A 7,751-nucleotide genomic window follows, 5' to 3' on the forward strand; every position below is an offset into this window, starting at 1 on the left:
CAAACGGTTGAATACCTTAAGAAAGAATTCGAGATGAAAGATCTCGGAAAAACAAAATTTTGTTTGGGATTACAACTTGAGTACATAAATGATGGTATCCTTGTGCATCAAATGGCATATACAGAACAAGTATTCAAGAGGTTTAATATGGCCGATTGCCATCCACTGACCAGTCCCATGGTCGTGAGATCCCTCGGCCTAGACACTAATCCATTTCATCCCAAAATGGACGATGAAGATGTCCTTGATCCCGAAATGCCATATCTCAGTGCCATAGGAGCTTTAATGTACTTGGCAACTCACACACGGCCTGATATAGCCTTTGCCGTGAACGTACTATCTAGGTTTAGCTCATGTCCGACCCAGAGGCATTGGAATGAGATCAAACATGTTCTTCGTTACCTGCAAGGAACGAATGACTTGGGTCTATATTATACTAACCATAACAAAGATGGTTTAGTTGGCTTTGCTGATGCTGGTTATTTATCAGATCCACTTCAAGCTCGATCACAAACAGGATATGTCTTAACACATGGAGGTACGGCCATATCATGGCGTTCTATGAAACAAACCATCGCGGCCACTTCATCTAATCACTCGGAAATCTTGGCCATACATGAGGCCAGCCGCGAGTGTGTTTGGTTGAGGTTGATGACCCAACACGTCCAAGCTGATTGCGGGATGGCCGAGTGCAAAAAGCCAACCGTGATGCATGAGGACAACGCTGCGTGCATTGCTCAGCTCAAGGACGGTTACATAAAAGGTGATAGGACGAAGCACATATTGCCTAAGTTATTCTTTACTCACGAGCTTCAAAAAGCCGGTGAGGTCCAGGTTGTCCAAGTACGATCCAGTGACAATTTAGCTGGCCTATTCACCAAGGCACTTCCTACCTGCACGTTCAGGAAGCTCACGCATCAGATTGGGATGCGTAGGCTGAAGGACCTCCACTGAGGTTCTCATCAGGGGGAGTAGTACATGTTGTACTCTTTTTCCTTCATCATGGTTTTGGCCCACTGGATTTTCCTGATAAGGTTTTAATGAGGCAACATTAAACGTATTACAATCCCTGTATGGTTATGGCATCCAAGGGAGAGTGTTATAAATCAATTGGTGGATGTCAATAACCGGACCGGTCCATAACCGACCCATACACTTAGAGAGAGAGACGACCCAACCCTAGAGAGAAAAAGGTGGCCGCGAGACTTGGAGAGGAGAAAAAGACGACTACAACTTGCCTATTTCCCAATTCGTTTATGTTTATGATTTGTAATATTTCATATTATTGTATTTTCATTTATCTCTCTTGTAACCCCTATATAAAAGGAACACTTATTCATTAATAATATACAGAAACTTACAGTTCTAAATCATAAATTTCACAACGAATCACTTTAATTCCGCCGGTGGGGCCATCTTTCTTCAAACCACGGTCACAGCTAGTGCCGGCTCAAACAATTGCAACGTCCGCAAATTTTTTTATAAAAACTTATTTTATATAAAATATTCGTAACAAATCTAGTTATAAAAATATCAAAATATAGTTAGTAAAATACATATTTTTTTGTAAACTCGTAAAATACATATTTGAATGATTTTGTTTGTTAAATCATCTTTTTTAATAATCGAAAATGTAATAATATATGAAAACTAAGCTATTGTATAAAAACAGTTGTGGACATTTCTTGCTTCATAACATTAAAAAAAAAACAATATTCATTTGAAAAATATTTCCATGTTAAAATTTTTGAAACAAATGAAATAATAATTTCATTTCATTAGTTATTCATCTTATCTCATCTGCTTTTTTACTAGTTACAGTTGCAACCATATTGAATATAGATTCTTTTCCTAAGAGTTTATATGATACGAGTAGTATCGATACTAATATACGTCAAAAAGAGAAGATAATAAAACTATAAGTATGAACACTAATATACCGTGGTTATGTCATCAGTGTTTTTAAATTTGTAAAGCAACTCCAATTATTCACCAAATTTAGTGTTAAAATATAATAAATATAACATTTTGATGTTTTACTTTAATTTTTAGTTCCAACTGAACTACCAAATTTCACAGTAAAACAATATCATATATTATTTTCAATTTTAATAGTACTTTAATTATTTGTACTGGTTTATGGGGATAATTGCAATGGGTTATAACTTTATATTTTTAGCCGTAGGATTTAATCTATAGATTTATTTGTTATAGTTTCTTTTGTTGTACCTTTGTAAAATACTAGCTATTTTTTGATTTGGAAATAAAGTTTTCTGCATCAATTTTTTTTTTTTTTGGAAAAGAGGTTATTTTTTAATTTCCTAGAGATTTTTGTGCCGTAGATTTTTTTTAAAAAAAAGAGTTAGATAGGTTGACATATATATCTCTAAACTAAATTTTGGTTTTGTAAAGCATCTATAACTACAACCAATCTATTTTATGTTAAAAGGTTTTCATGTTTAAGTTTAAATGTTATAGCAAAGGACCGTAAAAGTAACTAGCTTTCTAACTACCACTTTGGGATCTTCAGACAAGATTGCCTTGAAGATCAACAGTTCCATCTTTTGTATGGGTTTATTTGCCAAATAACCAAAAAAAAAGAGTAATCAGATTTTTAGTAAGAGGTTAGAGAGAGATAGGAATAGAAATAAGGAGAGAGAGAGGATGTTTTTGGTTAGACAGTGGGTTTGTGTTTTTTTTTTATGGTTATAGAGCGCAAATTCCCTTTGTATAATCATCTCCTTCCTCTTCTAGTGTCATTTTCTCTCTATCTTTATTCTTTAGATCTCTTTTTTTTTTTGGGCTGCTAGTTGTGATATATCCAGAATATTGTTATCTATAATGTGGGAATGTTGGTTGTGCTGATTCGTCCTTTACCTTTGTATAGTTCGTTCTTGTTGGTTATGTTTTAGTTGCGGTTCCTAACTTAGGTTTCGTTCCGTTGTATTCGAAAGTTATACCAATATGGGTTTCAGCTGTCTTTCTTTGATTTTTTGTTTCCGAAGATTCTATAATCCGCCAGAATCTGTTTATGTTCCAACTTTACATATGAGCTACACCCCCAACTTTTAATGAATACTAGAGACTTTTCCGGGCCGGGTTTATTTTATAAATTGTTACAGTAAAATCTCTATAAATTAATATTGTTGGGATTTTGAAATTTTATTAATTTATAAAGATAATAATTTACAAAAAATTTCTTATTCATTTTTTTCTATTTTTAAATATTTTTATTTATAAAATAAAAAAAATATTTGACTTTACCATATGTACATTATTTAAATTTTAGAAATTTAAATTTCATATTATTTTATTATTTTATTTGATGTATATTTTTATATTTCATAGAATTGTTACATCGTTTTAGATATAATTTTACTGACGTCAAAAAAAGAAAGATATAATTTTACTAAATATTATCAGACTACTGTAGTTGCTTTAATATATTAAGTTATTTCTATTGGTATATTTAACTTATATATATTGGAAACAATGACAAATAAAAAGTATTAAAATGAAGTTTAAATTATTAGAATGTAAACGTAAACAATAATAAAAACACACATACTTATTCAAAATATTTTTACTGCATAAAAAATCTGGTTTAATACATTGATAAAATGTAGATAGTTAATTGCTTATTGTATATTTTCTGAAAAGTTGAGAAAAATAGAATGGTTTTCATGAAGTTTATATGTCCTGAATACCAGATGTCTCTACCAAATGTTATTTTTCTATATGTTGTTCTCAGTTAAATATTATTTTTATGAGGTTCTTTTTCAGGATTTAGGAGTTCTAATGAGTTCGTTTTCAGCATTGATGTTTAACAATTCTTTTTTTTTTCCACCAGCAGTTGGGTTTAGTAGAGATATGTGTTGATGGTTATGTGCCTGTTCTCTGGTTGGGTTTAGTGTTTCTTCGAGCTAGTTCCGATGCCATGAGCAAGAAACCATCCATGGAGTCTATCTGAAACCAATAAAAGGAAATGAATAAAGAAAATGTGGTCTTATATAAATTGTTAGATTGAGTTTGGCAGACATAGAAACAGAGAAAAAGTGAACCTATTAGAGTTAATGGCAGCCAAAGAGGTACTCTTGTCGATCATAGCTGATAAATACAAATGCCAAACGAATTTATATCCGAATTTTACACTGAACTTTCAGAAAGAGTAACCATGTTGTTCTATTATTTGGTTGAGCATTGCGTGTCTCCGCCATATGAAGCATAATGGAGAATTGTACTCTTACCACCTTCAATACAAAACGAAAGAGACAAAGGGAAACAATAAGCTAGAGTTTAGCCTCTCCCTTCAAAATCTCAGCATTAATCGGGTAATATGATAATAACCTATAAGATCTATTGTGGTTCCATCTTCCACAGTGAACTAAGCAACAGAAGTTCCCAAATTCATGAGTAACTGCAGCGTCTCTTTGTGTGTTGTTCCTCCATCTGATGCTCTAAATATCACTTTGTGGTTAAAATACATCTTCAGCTAATCATGAGAACTGAATCCATAAGCTTTAACTCTTTCAAAACATCAAAACCTTTTGATCAAATCCAGCAACTAAGGATTTGTTATCCGTCAACAGGCTCCAGCAATTGAGACACTGGTATACACTCGGAAAGCAATATCCTGCTACATCAAGGATGGCTATTTGAGCTGCGAGATGCAGAGCAGTACCTTTGTATAGGTAATCTGATCTGTGAATCTGTCAACCCAAAAAATCAAACACAATCATTGTGTCAATCTGTCAGAATAAGAGTTTATCAAATGCTTACATTATCTGGAGAGACTTTGCTTTAAGTAAAATAAGTTCAACTCAAAGTAAGTTATGTATTTCCAACGGGTAAAAAAAAAACGAAAAGATTATGTTCAGATATGCAGAAGAAAATCCTAGAGAAGTACATAAACTTAAGCGACATAGATAATGGCAGAACTAAAGCAACATGGAGCTGAGATTTGACAGGTATTAGCTACTAAATCTTGGACGCTTGGCTTCCTGCTCCACTTCACTGTCATTAGTTGGAGCACTTCCACCAGAACAAGACCCAGTGTAAAAGGTTTCACCAAAGGCAGAGTTACATGTTACAATTGGCCCGGGAAGTTGCTCACCTTTAATGTCTGTGGTGACTGATCTGCACAGGTGGTTCTTACATCTGGCAAGACTGGAGGACATACAACATTTGAGACAGTTATGGTATTTTTCAGTGAAGCTGCGGTCAGAAATCTTCACTTTGACATTGTGAGTTTGGCCAATTGTATCCAACAGACACTGTGGAGTTGCCATCTGATGATGAGGATCCATGGTTATAAAAGGCATGCAGTTAAAAAGGTTGCCTGCATTTGGTTAAGAGCAAGCACTAATCATAGTAAATTTTGATGATTATTTGTGTTGTAACAGTTTTCAAACTACCTGAATAGGTTCCTGTCTGAGGAAGGCATAGATCTCACCTATAGTAAGGGTTTCAACCTTGGTGACCTCTAATGCAATAAACATGGAAGCAACATATGGGTCTTCACTTCTCAGTCAACCTGGAACATGAACTCTGAATCAGATAACAGTTTTGAAGTGTAAAATTCATTGCCACAGAAACACATACCAAGAGAGGTAATCAATTGTCGGAGGCACATCCTTGTCAATGAAAACTCTTGATGAAGACATGGGGCTCGGTTCAACATTGCCACTCTATTTGGAGGGATGGTTAACACATAGACATTAGCAACGTCTGTTGGTGTTCCAAGCATATTTTCTAAAAAATTATCTATGATACTTTTTGAATCAAAATGAACCTATTAATTCTAGAATTCAGTATCATAAGCAGATGAAATCAGCAAAGACTACAACACGTTAATTATGTGAAATTTAAATATTAGGTGTAACATAATTGAGAAACATAAGGATTTACCCAGCAATAATTTTCTTTGGATAATTACTGCAAATGTGAAGGAGAAACACATGATATAATAATTGATCGAAAAACCAAGCGGTAGTAAAACTCAGAATGATACTGGAAAATACTCATTTAGGGAAAATTGCACATGGACCATTAATCATGCTAAATGAATTGTTCAACTAAATAAACTCACATATGTAATTAAAGAAATTGCTAAATATTAAACAAAAATAAACTGAAAAGAAAAACATAAAAAATCAGACAACAACAAAAAGAAGCAAAATAATTCAAATCAAATCCCAACATCAACGTGTGTTTGATATTGTCACGGGATGCTATTAAAAGCTAGAACCATATGCAAGGAACTCTTTATAAAAACATAACTAATAATTTCATATATAGGTACATGTGTAAAGAAGCCCGTACCCAAAATTACACGGCATTTGAAGACCTTAGAAAACGTATTAACATGAAGCAACGTAGTGATCAGTCTCTCACCTGAGATTGCTCAGCATTAAAAGATAGAATTTCTACAATGAGTTCAACTAAAACATAGTTATTATGCAGAAATAGATTTGTATAGTGTGTTTTTTTCCTGACTCAATAACAAACCCAGTCCAATACCAATCATTCTATTGACTAAAAGATATGCATACACCAAGATTAGAACGCACCTGTTCCTAAAAGTAGCCAGGAGTACCCACAGCAGATTAAGCAAGCTCAAAGTAACCATCATCAAAATTATTTATTTCAAAGGCTGCAGAAAAAAAAAAACATGTGAAGCCCATATATTATGAAAGGATCACTAAACAGACTGTACGATGCGATACCTCTTTCTCGCTTCCAGTTTCCAAAGATGCTTGATTAGAAGCCTAAGAAGCTCAGCAAGAACGTTTTGCCTCAATCGAATTCACTCCTCATGACGGATCACAAAAGGATTTGCCATGTTCAAGCTATTTACGGTGACACTCAGATGAAGAAGATCAATTGTAGTGTTTTGTCAGTGGAGTTTCTCTGGATACTTCATAGGAAGGCCACAGTCAATAGAGCTGTCGGAGACGGGAAACTTTACGGAGACGAAGGTAGACTTCACGGTCAATCTAACAGATTTCATGGCCATGACTTTATCTTCTTTTGTTGAGGTAGTAGGTTTTGGTTTCACCAAAAATTGGACGAAGAGACTTAAATAGGAGGAGAAACAAAGGAAGATGGAACGAAACTATAAATAATAGAATAAAGAACATCATTGATTATGCAAAGAATCAAAACGATGATGATTGACGACAAAGTGGAAGAGTCAAGCTTGCGACCTAGTTGAATGAGTTCATTTTGAAATCTTTAGCAGCTACATGAATGACCCGTTAAAGTGAAATATAATTTGACATGGTAAAATGAATAGTTCTGATTGGTCGATTTCATTAAGTGATGTGGACATCCTATATATTAAGCATATTTGGCTTTTAGTATTGCAAGATTACCAGTTTAGAGAGAAAAAAAAAAAGACAACGAAGATGACGCGTCACAGTCACATAATGCGAATCTTTCAACGTAACACATACGATCGTCCGAGAGTTTAGAAAATTAATAGACTACTTCCATTTTATAACTTTACGGGGAAGAGGTTCTTCTTTCACTTAATATATTTTATGTTTATTGACTGAACTGCGGTCAACAATTTAAAAAAAAAAACTAATTCTTTTGAAATACAATACGTTTCATATCTTATATATTAAAACAGAAATCACAACATTGATTCATTTGTGATTTTTTTAAAAATGGACATAATAGACATTTTTCTAGAAAGTCATGTTACATTTAATAATTAATTTTATCATTTAAATTTTGGACCTACAAAA

The 7,751-nt window shown here is 33.6% G+C and overlaps 1 long non-coding RNA gene across 1 annotated transcript; it reads right to left on the reverse strand.

Moving 5' to 3' along the window:
* Positions 1–4,799: 4,799 nt before the first annotated feature.
* LOC106326085 lies at positions 4,800–7,141 on the reverse strand. Its single transcript, XR_001267133.1, has 4 exons — positions 6,726–7,141; positions 6,570–6,652; positions 5,602–5,687; positions 4,800–5,533 (listed from the first exon to the last, which is right to left on the reverse strand). It is a non-coding gene; the product is annotated as an uncharacterized LOC106326085 (long non-coding RNA).
* Positions 7,142–7,751: the final 610 nt, after the last annotated feature.

This window comes from Brassica oleracea, chromosome C2 (genome assembly GCF_000695525.1).
Source record: "Brassica oleracea var. oleracea cultivar TO1000 chromosome C2, BOL, whole genome shotgun sequence".
Taxonomy (NCBI): domain Eukaryota; kingdom Viridiplantae; phylum Streptophyta; class Magnoliopsida; order Brassicales; family Brassicaceae; genus Brassica; species Brassica oleracea.